The 19,068-nt window shown below is 41.6% G+C and overlaps 1 protein-coding gene across 6 annotated transcripts in view; it reads right to left on the bottom strand.

The window, feature by feature from the left end:
* Window positions 1–19,068, bottom strand: part of SERGEF (secretion regulating guanine nucleotide exchange factor) — a 162,376-nt gene that overhangs the window by 89,670 nt on the left and 53,638 nt on the right. The gene's annotated exons all lie outside the window — the stretch shown is intronic.

Below are 19,068 nucleotides of genomic sequence, written 5' to 3'. Positions count from 1 at the left end.
CTGAATCTGAAATTCATTTCATCAGCCTAATGCATTTTGGAGTAATTACAGAAAATTATTTCCCACTTCACTTTCACATCAACAATTTTGTTTCTCAGGCATCTTTAATGCATAGTATCAGTCCCCCTCAGTCATCTGCCAGTAAAACAGACCCAGCAAAGAAGAGGAGTGAACACACCTCAAACTGCTTCACAGAACATATATGAGGAAAGAAAAAAATAACCTTATCCAGGTGAAATTGCAGAAGGGGATTTTCACTGGTGGAACCCACCCAGGACCCTCTCAAAGTAGCAGAAGCAGCACCAACAAACAGATGGGGATGTTTAATAATAGTAATAATGACATTTAAGAGAATGCTGGTAAATCGTCTTTTCAGCCCACCTTTCTGGCACCACTTGTGTGCTCTTTTTCTGAGCACTCCTCCACTGTGCAGTATACATCTTTGCCGTCTTTTTCCACTGGTCATCACTGCCACCTCACTGTCACAGAAAAAAGGCTCCTCTCCCTCTGCAGAACAAGAAACAGGACATACACTGCCCTACTGTTACATTGCTGCCTGCCTCTGCAAATCATCCTGTATTATCATTATGAAGCAGAGAGACTGAGCTGCAGCAAGATACCAAGTGTCCCTCCCATTTTCAGCGTGGTTTTGTTTTATTAAGCAATATGCCTAAACTAGTGGCAAACTAAAAGCAAATAGGAAAGATACATTTGATAAGAGAGGCCTTATCTGCCTTTACTGCCTTCAAACCTACCAAAAATGAGGGAGAGGGAGGCACTTTTGAAGGCAGTGCTTTTCCACGCTGCAGTATCTAGGAGCTAGACTCTGCTAAAGACACACAGCACACACACACAACAGGCACAGTTCCCTAGCAACAGCATCGCGGGGAAAATTTTCAGCAAAGCTTCTCGCTTTCTGCCAAGGTTACTTTCAGATTACCACTTAGCACAGAGATCTGTATGGATCAGACAACATCTTGCATCTGTCTCGAACATGCCTGCACGAAATGATGCGATGGCCACGCCACAGGGAAGAATAAGGTGGCTCCACAAGTTTGCCAGGGAAATGGGCTCTTAAATCACCCAACACACCATCTGACAGCACAGCTTGCAAGCTAATGTATCGTCACCTCACAAGAGAATAAAACTGATCTGTTGTAATCAAATGTTCTTTAATGTTGCATTTGTTTTCCTAAAAATTGCTTGCTTTACATAAAGGTCTGCAGCATGTTTCTCTTTAGTTTCTAATACTGATCACCACCTCAAAAAATATCACAAGTAGAAAATAAAACCAGGAAATAGATAAACTGCTTATTCTTACACATAGTTTCATCTTGTCAGTAATGCTGAAAGGCAGTGAGAGTATGTGGTGCAGCATGTGTCTTGGAAAACAATTTGGTCACCAAAAAAATCACTTGAATCATTTTCAAGCTTAAACTACACCAGTGACTTACTTAGTTTACTTTGTTTCATTTGGTCCCTCTCATTTTTCAGATTAACACATTCACTCCTCTCCCCTTTTCCCCCAGAATGGAAGAAATTTTCCCCAACAAACACTTAAGCTCTGTTCAACTGTCACTTCCAAGCAAAAATTAAAGAATAAGGAATTGTTCAAAACCCAAACCAGACTCAAGACACTCAAGAAAACACTTTCTCTGCAGCTCTTTCTATTTAAAGGAAGAACAAGTTTTAAACTTTGGCCTTTTCAAGTTTTTGGCATGCAAGCTCTTTTGACAGAAGATCTACAAAGTAAGCCTCTATAATAAAACAACAAGACAGAACTTTGTCACAAGTTGCTCCCAGGATACAAACATTCAAAAAAAGAAGTTGTTGGCAAAGATTCAAAACTAATCAAATCTAATAAGATCATTTCTAAATTTATGTCTTGCTATCTATAAACACAAAGGTATGTTCTTGAAATACATCTTTCTGACAAACAATAGATAATTTCAGCATCAAACCAACTGGCTGTCACACCATACCAGAGACCTCATTATAAAAGAATGCTTTGGACTCCACTAGAAGATGAGCAGTTCAGAAACTACCAAGAGCTGCAGAGACCCAATTACGTGCTCAGATCTTGAGAGTCTGGGGAATAGAATCATGTTAGCTCTGATGTGTTGTAGAAAGCATTCAAAATTTCATGGCCCTCTGCTAATAAAGGATATTGCAAAATAGATATTAACTTTACCTCTGGAAGAACAGGCAAGCATAATAGGAGCTACTGCAACAATTTAAACATCAGAGTTGAATCCTGCACCATATGAAGTCATGACTGGGTATAGAATCATAGATTAATTTGGGCTGGAAGGAACTCTCAAAGGTCATCTAGTCCAACCAAGGAGATGCCATCACTTAAATAAAACTATTCTTGTTGCAGGAATAATTTGGAAAAAGGTCTCTTGAATCAAAAAAAAATGACTAATCACACTTGCCCTTATGCTTTTAAAAGCTTGACCTATACAGCAGCGTAAGATGGAACCAAACTGCAGAAGCAACTCTAGAAAAGGACACACAACATAATTACTTTAAGAAGCCTCTCCAACTAGTTGGAGGGGGCTTTCTGAGAAATTCAGTAAAGAATTACAATTTTCTTTTAAGAGACGCAGCTTTTCAATTTTCCTGCTGTCCTTCAAAGAGGGTTCTGCAAGGGATCCCCAACCCTCAGAATTACTCAAGACTCCCCTGGGGTAAATCACGCAGGTGTCCGCATACTGTAAAGATAATTTCTCATTTCAAACTAGCTTTCTCAGGATGCTCCAAATCAAAGCAGCAGAACTTCATGCAAAAGGGAAGGATGATCTAACAGAAAATGACTGGGACTGCAACTCAAAGAACCTAGCTCCAGTCCCAGATCAGGCAAGCTGAGCATTTGCTCAGGCAAGCCAATGGAGCTGGTGACCCTGCTCTGTGGAATGTCCAGGGCAGTGCTTCTAAAGCGTTTCCATCTGCAGAACTAGGGCAATGTCACTGTGATCACTGAAAGAGAATCTATAAAGATCAGGAGCAATTAATTCCTAAACATGCATTTGGAAGGACCCAATAAATTGCTTAATGGTGCCTTTTTTTTTTTTTAAGAATCAAAATTTTTTTGTTTTCAGCCACTCATTTACAGAGAGATAGAGGTGATAAGGTTTAAGGCACTTTCATTACCATCTAAGTAAATAAGACTAAAATGATGCCCACTTTCAGAACTGCCAACTTTTTTTTTAAAGGCCTTACAATTCACTTGCACTTCCAGCCTACATCAAGGGCAACAAGCTCTTGGGTCCCTCTTTCCGAAGTGCCTTTTCATGATCACCACCTTCACCCACCTCTCAAGCTACTTCCAACTGATGATGTTCCATCCAGGAAAAACACAAAAAAAATCAAAACCAACCCATAAGCTCTTGAATTATTTTTAAATGAGCTATTTGCAACATCAAGAATTGAAACATGGTTATTAACAACTAAAGGACCATTTTTATGTCTCTCTCTGCTCATCTGAAAGTTTTTGTGCATCATCAAAAAATGATTTCAGTATGAAGTCAAATACAAAGCTTCAGGATTGCAAATGGTTGCAGAGGAAACTGACAGATTTTGAATTATAGTTTGTTATGGAAAAGATAACCTATCTCTTACAATGGAAGACATCTCTAATGAATAAAACTGGAAGAAGACAAATCAACACCTATGTAGGCAGAAGCTAACTCTTGGTAGGGCTGGGACAAGGGGAAGAAGATAGCCTATTATTATGTACATATACAGTGGACTTACAATCAGAAGCATAAGAAAAATATAAATGAAATTTGTGGGGAAGAAAAAAATACATCTCATCATCTCTTATCATCAACACCTCTGCAGAAGAAACTCAATTTGAAAGGAGGACTGTTGTGGTTTCCAATTAGAAGAACAAGAACAGCCTTACCTAATTTCAAATACTCTAGAATAGTAACAGTAAATGTGAAATAATGAAAACTTAATATACAAATCCCTGATATCTACTGCATTTAAATCTGAGTATATTAGAAACTGTTTTCTTCTGAGAGAAAAGAACAAGTAGGTTGATTTTCCTTCTCACTGAATTTCTGATCACAGTTTAGGACTGCCTAGAAGTCTTTTGCCTCTAGCCTAAATAAGACAGTGTTCCTAATCACTCAAAAACACATCCTAAAAGCAAATACAAGGAAGAGAAATGTTAGCTTAGAACAGAAGTCTGCTACTCCTACTCACATATTTATAGCACAAGGGTTGAGCATAAGGGTAGAAGAATTTAAAATAACGATACGGATATTAAGGACTCTGAAGTCAAACAATCAAGTGGCAGCGTACTAGACAGAAGGAAAAATACAGTCTAACAATGCAACAATACCACTATCTGTTAAAGCCACCTACATGTTAATGAAGTGTTCAAGTAAAATGATAATCAAGTACTACCAATAGCTTAAAACAGCAGTTTTGAAGAGGAAGAGTTCCCATCCAAAATTGGAGGGGAAAGGGTCATACTTTAATTATGGGAGAAATTCCAAATCCTTAGGGCTCGAAATTAGGAATTACGTTAGAAAAAATTCTGATTTGCCATACAACTTTTCAAACAGACTGTTCTAACTACAAAGTCAGAAGCACCAAGTACAGAACATGGGAGCGCTGGGAGCACCATCATCTCCATTAGTAACTAAAGTTAAATTATTTTAAGATATTCCTGGCCAACACACTGTTATAGTAAGTGATCTTAGGATAAGTTTTTGCTGAGAACAAGGATTTGCACCTCTGAATTCAAGCTAATGCAAAGTTTCCTGAAAAAATTCTATTTTTAATACTGATTTTTGGAGGGTTTGATTGAGCTTTAAGTCACCAATATTTTATTTTTAAACTGAAAAACAACGGTTAGGAAATTGATGCATTGGTTTGGTTTTTGGTTTTAGGTTGGGTTGAGGTTTTTTTCAAAGAAATAATAAGATGCATTTTGTGAAACACACAATTTTTCACTACAGTAAGAAAAGCAAGGGTGGAATTTGCATAACCCAGCATGCAAGCACAATCTTAAACTAAAACACAGTTGTAAACTCAAGAATATAACAGAGGAATTTTCAAAACCAGAAAACCAGACATGAAAAATACTTTTTTTTTTTTTTTTCAGATGAAATGAATCTGAAAAATTATTTTCAGAGGCAAGTTCTTGAAGAAACCCCTGTGGCACTCTAATATATGAAAGAATATTGAGACCACTTCTCTCAGGTATCAGAAGGATGTATTCACACATTCATTTGTACAGTCTCATGTGCATTATGCAATCCTTGTCACCCCAGCTCCAGACACAGACAAAGCTGTTCAAAAGGGCTGGTGGCTGGGCCTCAGCAGAGCCAGATGCAGTGACTGAGATGCACCATGCAGCCTCAAGCTTCCGCTCAGGAAGTACAACCTTGCTGGGGGTTGCCAAAAGGAAAGCCAGAGAACAGTCACATCTCTCTCCTTAGGGGTGATGTTCACCAGCTGTCAAGACCAGAAAGGATGAACACACTGCTCACCTCCATGGCAACATGGAGAGGTTAGTTAGAAAAAAGCCACAACTGCCCCCATCATGTCCTCAGAAGACGCTCAGTTCTGAAGAACCCCTCTACAGGTCTGCCTGCAGCACTGTCGAGAGATCTCAGCTTTCCAGAAGAAGAACCAAAGATTTTTTTTTTTTTTTTAATGAGGCCTGATTAAATTTTAAAACAGTTAAATAACACATCTCAGAGCTCAAATAGCCTACTTCTGAAAATGATGGTAAGTGGAAATTGCAAGGCAAGCAGCATCTCTAAAACTTCAGGTGGCTAAACAGTGCAATGGAGTTTAAGTCAGAGTTTTGAAAATTTGGGCTACTACCTGCATATTCCTATCCAGACTGTCACAATACACTGCACGAATGTGAAGGGGTTTGCATGCATTTCATTATAATAGTGCTTCTTTAAAGCAAAACTTCTGCTTAAAAGAGTTTGACCAAGCTACTAATCTCAATCAGCGAAACACCACTCCGAAGAAACTCTACTAGTGAGTGACGTGACTGGAGGCCTTAGGAACAAAACAGGACAAGCTGCCGAAGTCCAGAAAGTGGGCAAAGACCACATGTGGTCTCACCTTCTCCTTTGGTTACCACATTAATTTCATATCCACAATTAAAAGCAAAACAAAATAGAAAATAAAAGGAAAAGCCTTGATGGCTTAGCAACACCTTTACTTGATATTTAAGCTTCAATAGCACGTAAGGCACTACGTGATCTTGTCCACAGGCTGTGGCTGTAAATTGTCTTCTGAAGGTGAAGTCATTTCCCTTTGGAGTGAAAGCCAGGGAATGCTGTCATTTCTACAGTCAGCATGTGCTTGCTAACCCCTCTCTGTGTTTATGCTCACTGTTTCAAGGCTGCGAGCTGGAATAGCTTACAGCGTTATATAAATGCAGAATCAGATAGGTTTGAAAAATCTGTTTAATGCAATATGTGAAAGCACGGCAGAATGTGAACCACAAGATGTTTAATCAATTCCCAGAGCAGCTGATTGTGAAAAGCAGCAGTGGCACAGGCATTGCCCATTTCAGTAATCTGACCAGGATTTATCTGTAGTGACCATGGTTGGGAAGGAAGTTCTTTTTTATTTTGATTACTCTGTTGAATTATCACAGTAGAACTGCCCTCCGGTTTAAATATAAAACTAGTGCTGCTAGCATCCATGATTTTTGATATATTCAGTTCCCTAAACTATCTATTCCACAGCAATAACTGAACGTGTCTCAATCTGAGGCATTTATTCTCCTGTCATAAAATAGTTAGGGTTGGAAAGGATCATAAGATCATCTAGTTCCAACCCCATGCCATGAGCAAGGACGCTTCACCCTAGACCATGTTCCCCAAGGCTCTGTCCAACCTGGCCTTGAACACTGCCAAGGGTGAAGTGTTTGCCATTTATTTTGGCAACTTGTTCCGGTACCTCACCACTTCCCACAGTAAAGAACTTCTTCCTTATATCTAACCTGAACTTCCCCTCTTTAAGTTTAAAACCATTATCCCTTGTCCTATCACTACAGTCCCTGATGAAGAGTCCCTTTCTGGCACTCTGGTAGGGCCCCATCTTTGAAATGCTACTAATTTTACCATTTATATACTATACCATCTGGAAATTACAGCACTGAAGATGCCTTTTTTTTCCTCCTTTTTTTGGTATCCGAGTTGCTTCAAACAAAAGCCTTGTTTTCAAAAGCATTTTTTCAATAGCATTCTACATGCACCTCAAAATAAAACACACACACACACTTCAGTGGTCTGATTTTTCCACACAGCTGATTTGCCTACCGTCACAACAAGGAAGAGTTACTAGCAGAACCATCATTTGCCCTGTCTTCATGCTGTACCATTGTGGATGTATTACTTCTGCATAACAATTCAAGGCAAGATTAAAGTAAATTATATGATCATGCCCTCTGAATTGCTCTACGTTTCTTAGCACAGACCGGCTGTAAGTGTTCCATCTTTCTCTTCCATCATGTCTCAGAGATCTGAAGCTTAAGATAGTCAGAGTAGCAAGTCATAAGCTGCCTTCTTTCTCCTCAATTTTTTTTATTTTAACCTAATCGATAGCAACCCTTCTGCTTAAGTCAACATGCATTTGGATTTACCCCCTTCACCAATGCAGTGGGAGCTTCAGAGGAAGCTGAGAACGTAAGAACCTCGTAGGCTTTGGCACTTCAACCCTGAAGGCCTCTGAACCCAATCCTCTTAAATTTTCTGTATTAATAATGGATTGATACTCCGAAAGATTCCTGACAAACAATCCCTTTTAGTATGGACATTTCCCAAGTGAAAAGAACAAACAACTACCTTTCTTGTCTTTCCTTCCTACTTTCAAATCTCAAGTAAATCTCAAGAATAAAACAAAATTAAAGGAATTGCTTCCCACATAAACCAAACAGAATTAAACCAAGTATGCCTAAGTATAATACACACATTTGTATTATACTCCTTCTATTCAGTTAATGTCCCCTGCTTTAGATCTCTTCTTATGGTCAGGACATAGATGAGCATTACAGTATGCCAAAAGATTTACAAAAGGGTCTATTTTGAGCCACAGTAATTAAGCTCCACAGAGACAGAGGCAGGCAGCAGAGGAAACAGAAGAACTCCTAAATTATCTTTTCTGGTTCCTTTTACCATCCCCTCTTACACTTCAGTAAAAGTTCTTATAACCACTCTTATTATTTTTCCTCCCTTTCTTCAATGTTATCATTCAATCTATGGGGTTTCCACTTTTCGGGTAAATTTGGCAGGTCCCACTGGTTGCTTAGAGATGCTCCTTTTCTGTTTGTACTGTAATTTTATTCCGAATGTCACTTCCAGCAAGACTAGATTTGTAAGCGAAGCTTGGAAAAGCTTTAAACAACTATGCCAAGGTTTACAGTGCAGCATCCTACATGCCTTTTTCTCTCCTGTATCTGAAAAGCATATGAAAGACTCCTTAGCAACATTTAACACTGTCTCACACAAAACAGCAAGCATGTCTCCAGCAATCTATTTTGTAGGACAGGATGGTTTTGACCTCTGAAGGTGAAAGAATGCTCTTGTGGACATTTTTGTGCTAAAATCACCCAGCTAAACAAGTGCATACAGTGGGGGAGAGAAAGGAGAACAAAAGCAGCGGCATCTTTAGCTCCCAGACATGCCCACTATCCCAACCACCTCCTCACCTGATCTGCAGGATGTTTTGTAAGACAGTGCCATGCTGTGGACACCCTGCTCCGTTGCTGCTACACTCTGCAGTCTCTGCAGGTACAATAGGCCTGTTTCCTGACCCACTTTCCTCACCAATCTCTATTTAGCTCTACGCTAGTGATGCTCCTGGCATGACAATCAGATACTGCAGCCTGCAGTGCAGTTCGTTACAACACATTCGCAAGCTCCTAGTAAATTCAGTGGAAAAGTACGGTATCAACCAAGCCTAATTAAAGTGAAGTCATTTTCATAAACTTACATCAAACGCAACAGCAAAAAAGTGTTCAAAAGATGCCTTTTTATTTTAAATCCACTAAATCTGCTAGGCATAAAGTAAATCCAAAAGACCTTTTCTACTCAAGGGCTGCAAAAGGAAAAAGCTACTAGAGCTAGTACATCTTCTCTGAATTACCTAATCAATGCTATAACTTGAGCCACTTACAGCTTGCCACAATTCCTCCCATTGCCATTTATTTCTCACTAGAGATTGGCTCCACACCTTAATGTCCAGTGAAACTGTAAACATAATCTCACTATAGCTATTAAAATTGTCTTCTTACACACACTGGAATGAAATCCTTCCCTTGGACACAGCCACCTGCAATTAAATTCAGATTTTACTTGCACATACATGTGTGAGGGTAAAATTTGTTTTGGGACATTCGCCATTATACCAGAAAGATAAAACTGTTCTGGCTCCAAAGTTAAGATGTAATATGTGGATATTTCTGAGACCAAATAATTGGAGGTTGGTCATATTCCATTTATCTAGAAAAAAAGTGATCTTCTTTACTGGGCCATAACCCGAGCCTCAGTTAATAAATCCAATTACCCAGCCCATAGGTTATATGGTTGCAATTCACCGTACTACGAATCTCTACTTCCTTTCTGTGCACTGCGGTCGAGTTCTGCAGTGAATATAGCCAATGCAGGTGCAAAATATGCATGTGAAATATGTTGCTAATATTTTGCATGTAGAAGGCACTGAGATATGAAATATGTAATGGTCTTACCAACTCTCCTTTTGGCAAGACACTGTTTCTATTCAGTGAATATTTTTGTACTTGGAAAACTCAGGTCCTTATCAAAAACAAGTTTTGAGAGTTATTCAGCATCACTACACCAAAACATTTTATATTAATTATCTTAGGATTAGATACACTGAATTTGAAACATTCTAAAAACATCACAAACTTATGTTTAGCGTTGACAACAAACAGAGGAATAGCAGCAGCAGAAAATTAATTATGGACACATCAAACAGTTCATAAGAGACAGACACCTAGGGGCAATGAATGCCTTCTAGATGTGAACCATTTATAGAGGATATTATGTAAGAGATGGAGCATGAGGAACAATTATTCACAAAGCAGTCCCAGTGGACACTATGGATAACCACAAATTGTCCAAGTGTCTTCTTTGCAGGAGTTTATTCATGTATAATACAGCCAGGTTTTCTGGGGAGCAAGAACTGTTACTAAAAAATTCTTGTAGCTTGGCATATGCCACAACCGGGCAGTTTTTCTGGACTTGCACTATCATAATTACACTAATTTACCAATTCCCAAAAACAGACCCCAAAAGTTTAAGTAAAATCTCTGCAACGAGAAGTCTGATCATCCATTAAGTGAGGTAATACCAGCCAACAGCAAGACAAAACAAAATTAAACATCAATCAGAATGTGAAATTCATCCAAAGTTCATTCCACAGGTACCTATAAATAAGAGTCATTATCATAGTGTAGAAGGTAATCATATTTCATCAGTCATTACTCTGACCTAAGGAGGCCCTCTCATCTTCAGATGGAAGATGCAATCCACACTAGCATTTTTATGACTATGGAACCCTGCAAAGCAGCATCCTTAGACTAGCAGCTGTGTAGGCATAGAAGAGACTCAACATTGTAAATCTACTATAGACTTTACCTTTCACCCACCAGTGGCCTACACCACCACCACCAAGCAGCATACCTCTTGGACTGAGGTCTTCAACCTGGGGCTAAATAATGCACTCACACCAAGTATTTCATATTTAAACCCAAGACAAGCAGACAGAATTCAAACAGGACTCTTCACGAAGGACATAGTTACGACAGTTGTTACTGACAGATCTACCGCAACTCCAGACACCTGGCAAAGGTGGTGTTTAGAGATACGTACCACCTTTGTTGCTACCTATAGACAAGCCTCAGCAACAAAACTAAGAGATTATTTTGCTGCCTTGTTATTTATTAAAGAGATTATAAATTCACCCCCAGGACATTCCCAGGGCAAAGAGCCTGGCAAAGCGGAGATCCTCTTGACAGTTTTCCCCTATAAATTTTACATCTTAATTCATTTTAGCTTACTGAGCCATGGGACCACAAACCTAAACCTAAACCTCTGCAAGTCACTTCTCAAACCTCATGACTACTCAGTTCAAGTAGAGAATACACAGTGAGGCCAGAGAGTTTAGGAACAGTAAATGAATTACTGTACTGGATCAGGTCACTACAGTAACAGGTGTTTCACAGGCACATAACAGAAACCCTCACTAGACAGCGACAGAATAACCTAAAAAGTCTAATTTTTAGGGTCCATAAAACTTTACATCCTTTCACAAGACTACAGGGATTTTTTTTGATTGCTTTTTGTTTTCTATGTGAACCTGGAAATTCTCAATATTACCATCCAAACATTCATTGAGCCCTGCTATGATGTATTTCCTTCTCAAAAGCTTTTGTTATTGTTAGGTTTAGGTTTGGTTTTTAATCAAACAAAAGCTCTCTAGGAACCCAAAGCTCTATTCTAAATTGTTACTGCTTGAACACCTGTTACAAAAAAAAAATATGGCTGTAAACGTAGAAGATTCCGGTTTACACAGAAAACTATGTAACGAATAGATACCTGGCAAATCAGAATAGAATCTAAGATATAATCATCAAATTGCTTCTTAGTCCTAGAGTATGGAATCAGAGAAAAACCACAGAAAGAAACACTGGTTTCAATTATTACGTTCAACGTTAGTGTGTTTAGTAGGCTGACACTTGGTTAATTTGCAAATCCACACATGCCCATGGGAGTGGGATCTCAAATCCTTTAGCATCATGCCAGATTTCCAGTTCTTGGCAGAAGGGTTGTTTTTCTCCATGAATCAGCAACTGTCCATCATACTACAATCTGTGAAGTGAAAAACCCACCTCATCAACATAAATTTCATGCATGTATGTGTATATAGATCAGAGAGGACTTTCTGGTCTCTCTGTGTATGGCCCACATGCGAGAATTGCCATTTGCACAGACAAGCATGTCCTTAAAGCCAACCACACAACGAAGTTACTTCTAGCCTTACACAATCATGCAATGCTCTGATAACACAGCACATTATTTGCATTGCAAGATTTTAAATATTACGGTAAAGAACAAAAACATCAACCCATCCTATTTACTGCTTTCTCCCATCAACAGGAAACTCTAGGTACTGATCCTACTGTGGTCAACTGCAGAACACCTGTTTGCCTGCTGCTGAATAGCAAGCTACATTTGCATTTTCAGATAATGCTTACTAGCAGATGTATTCTAAACACCCATCAGCAAGGAAAATGAGAATCAAATAAGTTACATTTGAAACATCTTCCTGAAATCTGGTCTAGAATTTTAACAGCTCTCTAATACAGATAATACTTCTAAAAATGATAGCAAATGAGATGGATGCTGCCCTAGTAAATTGAACTTACTCTCAGAAATACTCTGACAAGCAAACCATGCACTTTGGAAATACATTACAGAAAAGCATGTATAATGCCTCATTTTATTCTTTCTGTGTCTGTCTCTCTCTGATCCACAAGAGACTGCAGTATTCTTACTGTACAGCATCACTGTGCTAATATTAAATAACAACAGATTTGCTGCCTCAAAAATGCCACTTTTTAAAAGAGGCTGAGGGACAACTCCTATGATCAGAAATTCACTGTTAAGATTCAAGAGTCAGCCTTTGGTTTTGGTTTGGGGTTTTTGTTTTGTTTTGTGTTTCCCCCCATCCCCACAATGTAAACTGCTAGCTAAATTATAACCTGGTCCACTGGATGAAGGTAGTTCAGCAGAATGCCTGGCTCTTCATTGCCTCCTGTGGTTGAATTATATGCTCAGAGCATTGCAAAATTTACCCAAAACATATACCATATCTCTTTTCCAGAACCTAATCCTAAAACCTACACCTCGTGGATACTGATTCATGATTTGAGGCTACACATAAAAATCACTCAGTAAACTGGTTTTGTTTCTCATGCATTAATTTGCACATGGACTGAAGATCATTGAATACAGAACAGCCCAGGTATCAAACTGCAGCAATACTGTTGAAAGGGGAGCATTACTTTTTTTTAAAATACAAAACAGTATTTTATTTAGTTGCATAAGGTTGTTCTATGTTTTCACAGCTCAGAGCTGGATTTAAAACCATTTTTAATAGCCAACTGTTTCAACTTGCATGTAAACAAACATACTGCATTTCTTCATTAGCTGGAATTTGCTGCAGTCTGTCAGCCATCTGTACTGTCTTGCATTCTGTTCTCTATTCAGAGCACCACTATCAAATGTCGGTGATACAGCATTGCTCTCTTCGGAGACATCATGACTACACTATAAATAGTTTAGTAACATAAAACACTATTTCTAACAGTTGTCTTAATATCTGCTTTCTCAGAATGCATTAGGTTATTCTGTTTCTCATCCGATTTTGTTTCTCCATAGCTTTTTATGGATACAAGGAGAAGAGGTATTATTCTGGCTCTCTCAAAGGTGCAGAGCAAAAAAACTGCAGCCCAAGCACAACTTTATTCAACTTCTGCACTCTCCAAATCTTGGATGCAGAGGCCAAACCCCAGAGCAGAACCCTGCAAATATCTGCACTGCAGTCAGAGGGGTGAGTGCATAGTGCAGGACAGCCGGGCTGTTGTTAAAGCAACTGGTTTGAGTGCCAGCCGCAGTCATGAAGGGGGTGAGCACCAAGAGGTGAGGTGCAGAGCAACCCACGCTCCCCTGCTCACACACCGATATCACACCCCAGCCAAACCCAGACTGGAAACCTGGTGCAGCCCTGTACTGGAGCTCAGGAGCCCTCGGAGCCTTGCAGAGCCTGAGACAAGCCCACCTCCAGCCTGCCCAAGTCAGCACATCCCTCACTGGCAGCGTGGACCTCAGCACAGCCTGGTTTGTGCTGCTTCTCCCCATCCTTTTCCTAGAATCACAGCGCTCAGACACATCCCTGAGCAAACTTAGTCTCCTGAGCTTTGCATGCCTAAGGCCTTCCCAGTGGCAGCACTGACCTCTGTATCCCAACACCCTGTGGCTGCCAGGGTCCCCCCAGAAACCATCATTTGCACCATGAGAGCCCTCCAGCCTGCAGTCAGACCCAAGGCTTTTTGGGCTGCTCTAAAATGCTCCAGCTCTCTCAAGCAATTAAAAGGGGACTGCAGGTCAGCTGAGGATGTCACCCAGACAGTTCAGCTACAAATTTCAGCAATGCACACTAGTTTCAAACTTCAGAGGACAGGTGATAGTATCTTCAGAAGAACACAGCTCAAAACTCCAAGTCCCTAGTAAGAGCTTTTGTAGCTTGCAGAGTCATCCTCTTTGAGGAAGTGAGAACTGGCAGGGAGACAGGAAAGCTCACACACATTAAACTCCAATTTTTCTTCTAGGGACAGCAGAGCAGTAAATGTTACTTGTATAACCAATACCACTTGACAAGTGATGCAACACAAACCACAAAAAGTTACTTGATACCCATGTTAGTTTTCCAAACCAAAAGCTGCCTATTCAAATATGTATTTTCCATTCACCCAGTTGACCGAGTTGAGAACTTTTCAGGAAGGACTTGATGCTCTGTCTTCAAGTTGACTCCCAGACTCACATGATACTTCTGATATTGCAGCCTGGAGAAGAGAGGGCTCTGGGGAGACTGTATAGCAGCCTTCAGTACCTAAAGAGGGCCTGAAAGAAGTCTGGAAAAGGACTTTTTACAAGTGACAGAACAAGGGGTAATGGCTTTAAACTGACAGAGGGCAGATTTAGATATTAGGAAGAAATTCTTTACTGTGAGGGTTATGAGACACTGGCACAGGTTGTCCAGAGAAGTTTTGGCTGCCTCATCCCTGGAAGTGTTCAAGACTAGGCTCAACAGGGCTTTGAGCAGCCTGGTTTAGCGGAAGGTGTCCCTGCCCATAGTGCGGGGCTTGGAAGTAGATGAAGGGAATTTTAAGGTTCCTTCCAACCTAAACCATTCTACAATTCTATGATTTCATAACTGCAATACTATAAAGCCTCCTGCTTATAACAAAACAAATTTGTTGCCCTCCAGTAAGAGACTTGTAACATATTTGTGCAACACAACAGAGCTATCCCTAATCAGGGTGTCAGACTTCGGAATGCTGACTTTGGGTGTCAAAACACTTACTGAGAAGTGAAGGTGCCTTATTCTTAGAGCTTCATTTCAGCTTCATTTTTCTCAGTTTCTGTCTGAGAACAGTGTGGTAAAACACCCTCTAATGTTATTACCCCATCAGCCATATACAGAGGTGAGCAGGACTCACTGACAATCAAACTGTGAGTTTGTCATACAGTTCCCCCTAACAAAACCAGATACTTAGCATACAACTCAGAAACACAGTTCTGCAGATTTCTAAGGATACCCCTTTGGAGAAGTTCGAGGGGGGGTTTATAGCCATAGCATCTAATAAAGCTGCCACTGAAATCTTTTTCTTTCCCAGGTTGTGTCTCTTTTTCTGGAGCAGCAGCAGAAATGCCTACACCCTTGCATCCGTATCACTGACAGCAGAATTTTGTGCGCACTAAACAAGCCAAGCTGCAGGTGTGAAAGCAAGCTGCCAGAGAGGCTCCCAGCCACAGGCGGCTGCTACAGAGCTGCAGTACTACTGTTACACCACCAGGAAAAGTAACTCAGGCACACAAGCATTTAGAGGGACAGGGCACAAAACAGTTCTTTCAGCATTTTTTTTTTTCTGCCCTTTTATATCTACATTTATCAAGCAGTAGGCTCAAAGAGGGGCCAGGCGGGGATAAGAGAATACATGTCTGTTCAGTTCTGTGACTGTAAGAACTAAAAAATGCAATACTATTGCCAAAGTTTGCCAAAGTTTTCCAACTGTATTTTGGCACATCATCTCTCAAAACCAGCCTGAGCTAAAAATTTCAAGCATATTTAACTCAAGAGCCCTTGACAACATCTAATGCACATCAAAACCCGAGGTGTTTATTTTTGGACTTCACCTTGGCACATAAAGAATGACTGTTTTGTCAGCACCAGATTAAGTTTATAAGTGCTGCCAAACATGTTGAAATTACGTATTTCAAAGATACCTCACATATACCGCAGAGATACCCACAACCCTCTGTGAAGTTCATTCAGCATTAGAGAGATGTGCATACTTCAAACTCAATGGGAAATCAGATCAGGTTGGTAGCCACCAAGACTTACCATCTCTATATGAATAATTACCTGTCTGAAAGCTTTTAAGTAACTAGTGCAATTTCTAATGTGCTTTTTAATATGTTTTTAAAAAAAAAAGTTTCCCTAGTCAAAGCCACAGGGTGTGATCTTCACCAAAGTCAATACTTGGCCATTTGTTCCACATACACAGTAGTTAGTCCCTTCTTCTACCCACCCATGTTTCAAGCAAAACACTCCCTGATTTTTTTTTCAAAGCCTTTTATATACACTAAAATATCAAGATCCTTCTCCTAAAGTTTTGCCACTGTTATAATACCTACAGAGGGACAAAGCTGCCAACAACACAGGCTTCACGTTGACTGCAAACCACACGAAATGACAATGGTACTGTTTCCTTGCTGTGTCCTACAAGCAAGCATCTCTATACACTTAGTCTGTAAAGACCCTAAGAAATAGGATTTTTGTTTGCAACTGAGCACTACCAAGTCTAAGATGATCCTACTGTAGACCTCCCAAACCACTGCGAGAACACAAATGAAAAACAACTTGTTTTGAATTGTTACAGACTGAAAACTCCAAGAAAATTGAATTCTATTCAACACCTAAGAGCCATGTCATTTATCAGACTTGGGCTCCTTGGGCTTCTCTTCCAGTCAAGACTTTCATCCCACTGCTTGTAGAAGGTAACTAAGCACCCAACAAAACTGCTTTACCTGCAATGTAAAACTATCAAGTGCACTTCCATTCTCATACCATTCATTCTGCATACCATCTTCTGCAGATGGAAGCTACAAGGAAAGTAAATACCAGCTACACATCGTGCCTTGAAAAGCCAAGGCAGCTCATAGCAAAAGACTGATGCTTCAGGTGACTGGCAAATACACAGTTCTTCAAAACCCAGACTCATAAGCAACGTGGCTTATAAGAACAGCAGCATTGCTGCTCTTCAGAATGGAAAAGGTTCCCTGTAGCTGTCTTGCAGATTTCAAAGAAAAGTAAAGTCTTAGTCCGGCGGGCACGGGCAACGGCGGCGACCGCGGAGCTCCACGGGGGGGGGGGGGGGCGGCGTGAGCGGCGCCGTAACTGGGTTTTTGTTTGGGTTGTGTTTTTTTTTAATTGCTGAGGTGAGTAGCTCGAGAGAGGACGCCTTCAACACCGGAGCGGGGGGGGAGATCAGCGTCCAGGAGCCTCAACTCAGAGCGGCGAGAGCCACCGAGGGAGCCTCAAGTCCTCGACAGCACCTGCCCAGGAGCCGGCAGCTCAGCTGACGCCTGCAGCTGACTCACAGGGGGCAGAGCCTGAAGCAGCGGCACCAGCCCTGACCGGGTAAAAACCTGCCCAGGGAGCGCGGCGAGGCAGCTTGCGCGGGCAGGCGAGGGGGATGGTGAGCACTCGACGTATGATCAGGGCCCGGTCCGGGAGCTCTGCTCTGGCTGCCCCGGCGGTGGCCAGCGTAGGCACCCAGACAGAGCCGATGAGAGGGGAGGCTGCAGTGCAGAGCTCGGGGCGTAGAGAGTGCCTGCACTGGTCTGGTGAGGGGAGGGTGCGCAATGGGCAGGGCTGCACTCGGTGCTCCCTGAGGGAGGTCCTCCTGCAGCAGGGGCTGAGCTGTGGGATGCTGTTAATAGACTGTGAGATGTCAGGGAAGCTGAGAGGAAGCAGGAATGCTTGCTCCAGGCCCAAACTGTGCAGGGGCCTCGAGCTTCACCTCTACCTCATGAAGGAAAGAAGGAGGCTGTTAACCCGGGTAGCTGGGAATTAGTGACCAAAAAAAAAAAAACAACAAAAAAAAGAAGGAAAAGGACAACCAAAAGCGACGGCTTCCCCCTAAATCCTCTGTCTCCACGCAGAACCGCTTTGCTGTCCTGCAGGGGGCTAATGAGGAAGCGCACTCGAGCCAGAAACAGCCGGCTGATGCACTGCTAAAGATCTCTACTGGTGCTAGGAAAAAGCGGCGGGTCGTAGTAGTAGGGGACTCTACACTGAAAGGGACAGAAGCACTTGTCTGCCGTCCAGACCCCGTCTCAAGGGAGGTGTGTTGCCTAGCGGGGGCACGGATCAGGGATGTGGCAGAGAGGCTGCCTGCTCTAGTAAGGCCCACGGACTATTACCCACTCCTGGTGATACATGTGGGTGCTAGGGATATAGATAGTAGTAGCCTGGGGAACATAAAGAAGGAGTACAGAGCCCTGGGGGAGGTGGTTAGGGGCTCTGGAGCTCAGGTGGTCTTTTCATCAATTCTCCAGGGTACAGGGGAGGACCTAAAAAAATCTAGGAGGATTGGCCAGGTTAATAACTGGTTAAAAGGGTGGTGTCATAGTCAGGGGTTTGGGTGTCTTGAACACGGGACCCAAGCTTGTAGGCCAGGTCTAGTGGGGGCTGGTGGAGCTGGTTTAAAGAAGGGAAAGAGCAGTTTTGGTAGGAGGCTTGCCAGACTGGTCAAGGAGGCTTTAAACTACATGTGTTGGGGGAGGGGGGCATCATTCCATTCCAACACATCCAGTCAGTTGCCAGAACCTATAATAAATGCTTGGAGCAATGTAGAGATATCCCAGCTGCTCCAGCCAATGAGCCGGCTTCAGTTGGAACTCGGCTCAGATGCCCCTATACAAATGCCTGTAGCATGGGGAACAAACAAGAGGAATTAGAGATGTGTGCACATCTACGGGGGTATGATATAATAGGCGTCACAGAAACATGGTGGGATGGGTTCTACGACTGGAGTGTTGGAATGGAAGGTTACAGGCTCTTTAGGAAGGACAGGCCTGGCAGGCGGGGAGGGGGAGTTGCCCTTTATGTTAGGGATAGGCTGGAGAGTATGGAACTCTGTCTGGGGACAGGAGAGCAGTCCACAGAGAGTTTGTGGGTCAGGGTTAAAGGGAATATAGCTATGGGAGA

Source organism: Pezoporus wallicus, unplaced genomic scaffold, assembly GCF_028554395.1.
Source record: "Pezoporus wallicus isolate ANWC-B61680 ecotype Strahan unplaced genomic scaffold, APGP_CSIRO_Pwel_v1 contig_2025, whole genome shotgun sequence".
Lineage (NCBI taxonomy): Eukaryota > Metazoa > Chordata > Aves > Psittaciformes > Psittacidae > Pezoporus > Pezoporus wallicus.
This window is presented reverse-complemented; position numbering and strand designations above follow the sequence as displayed.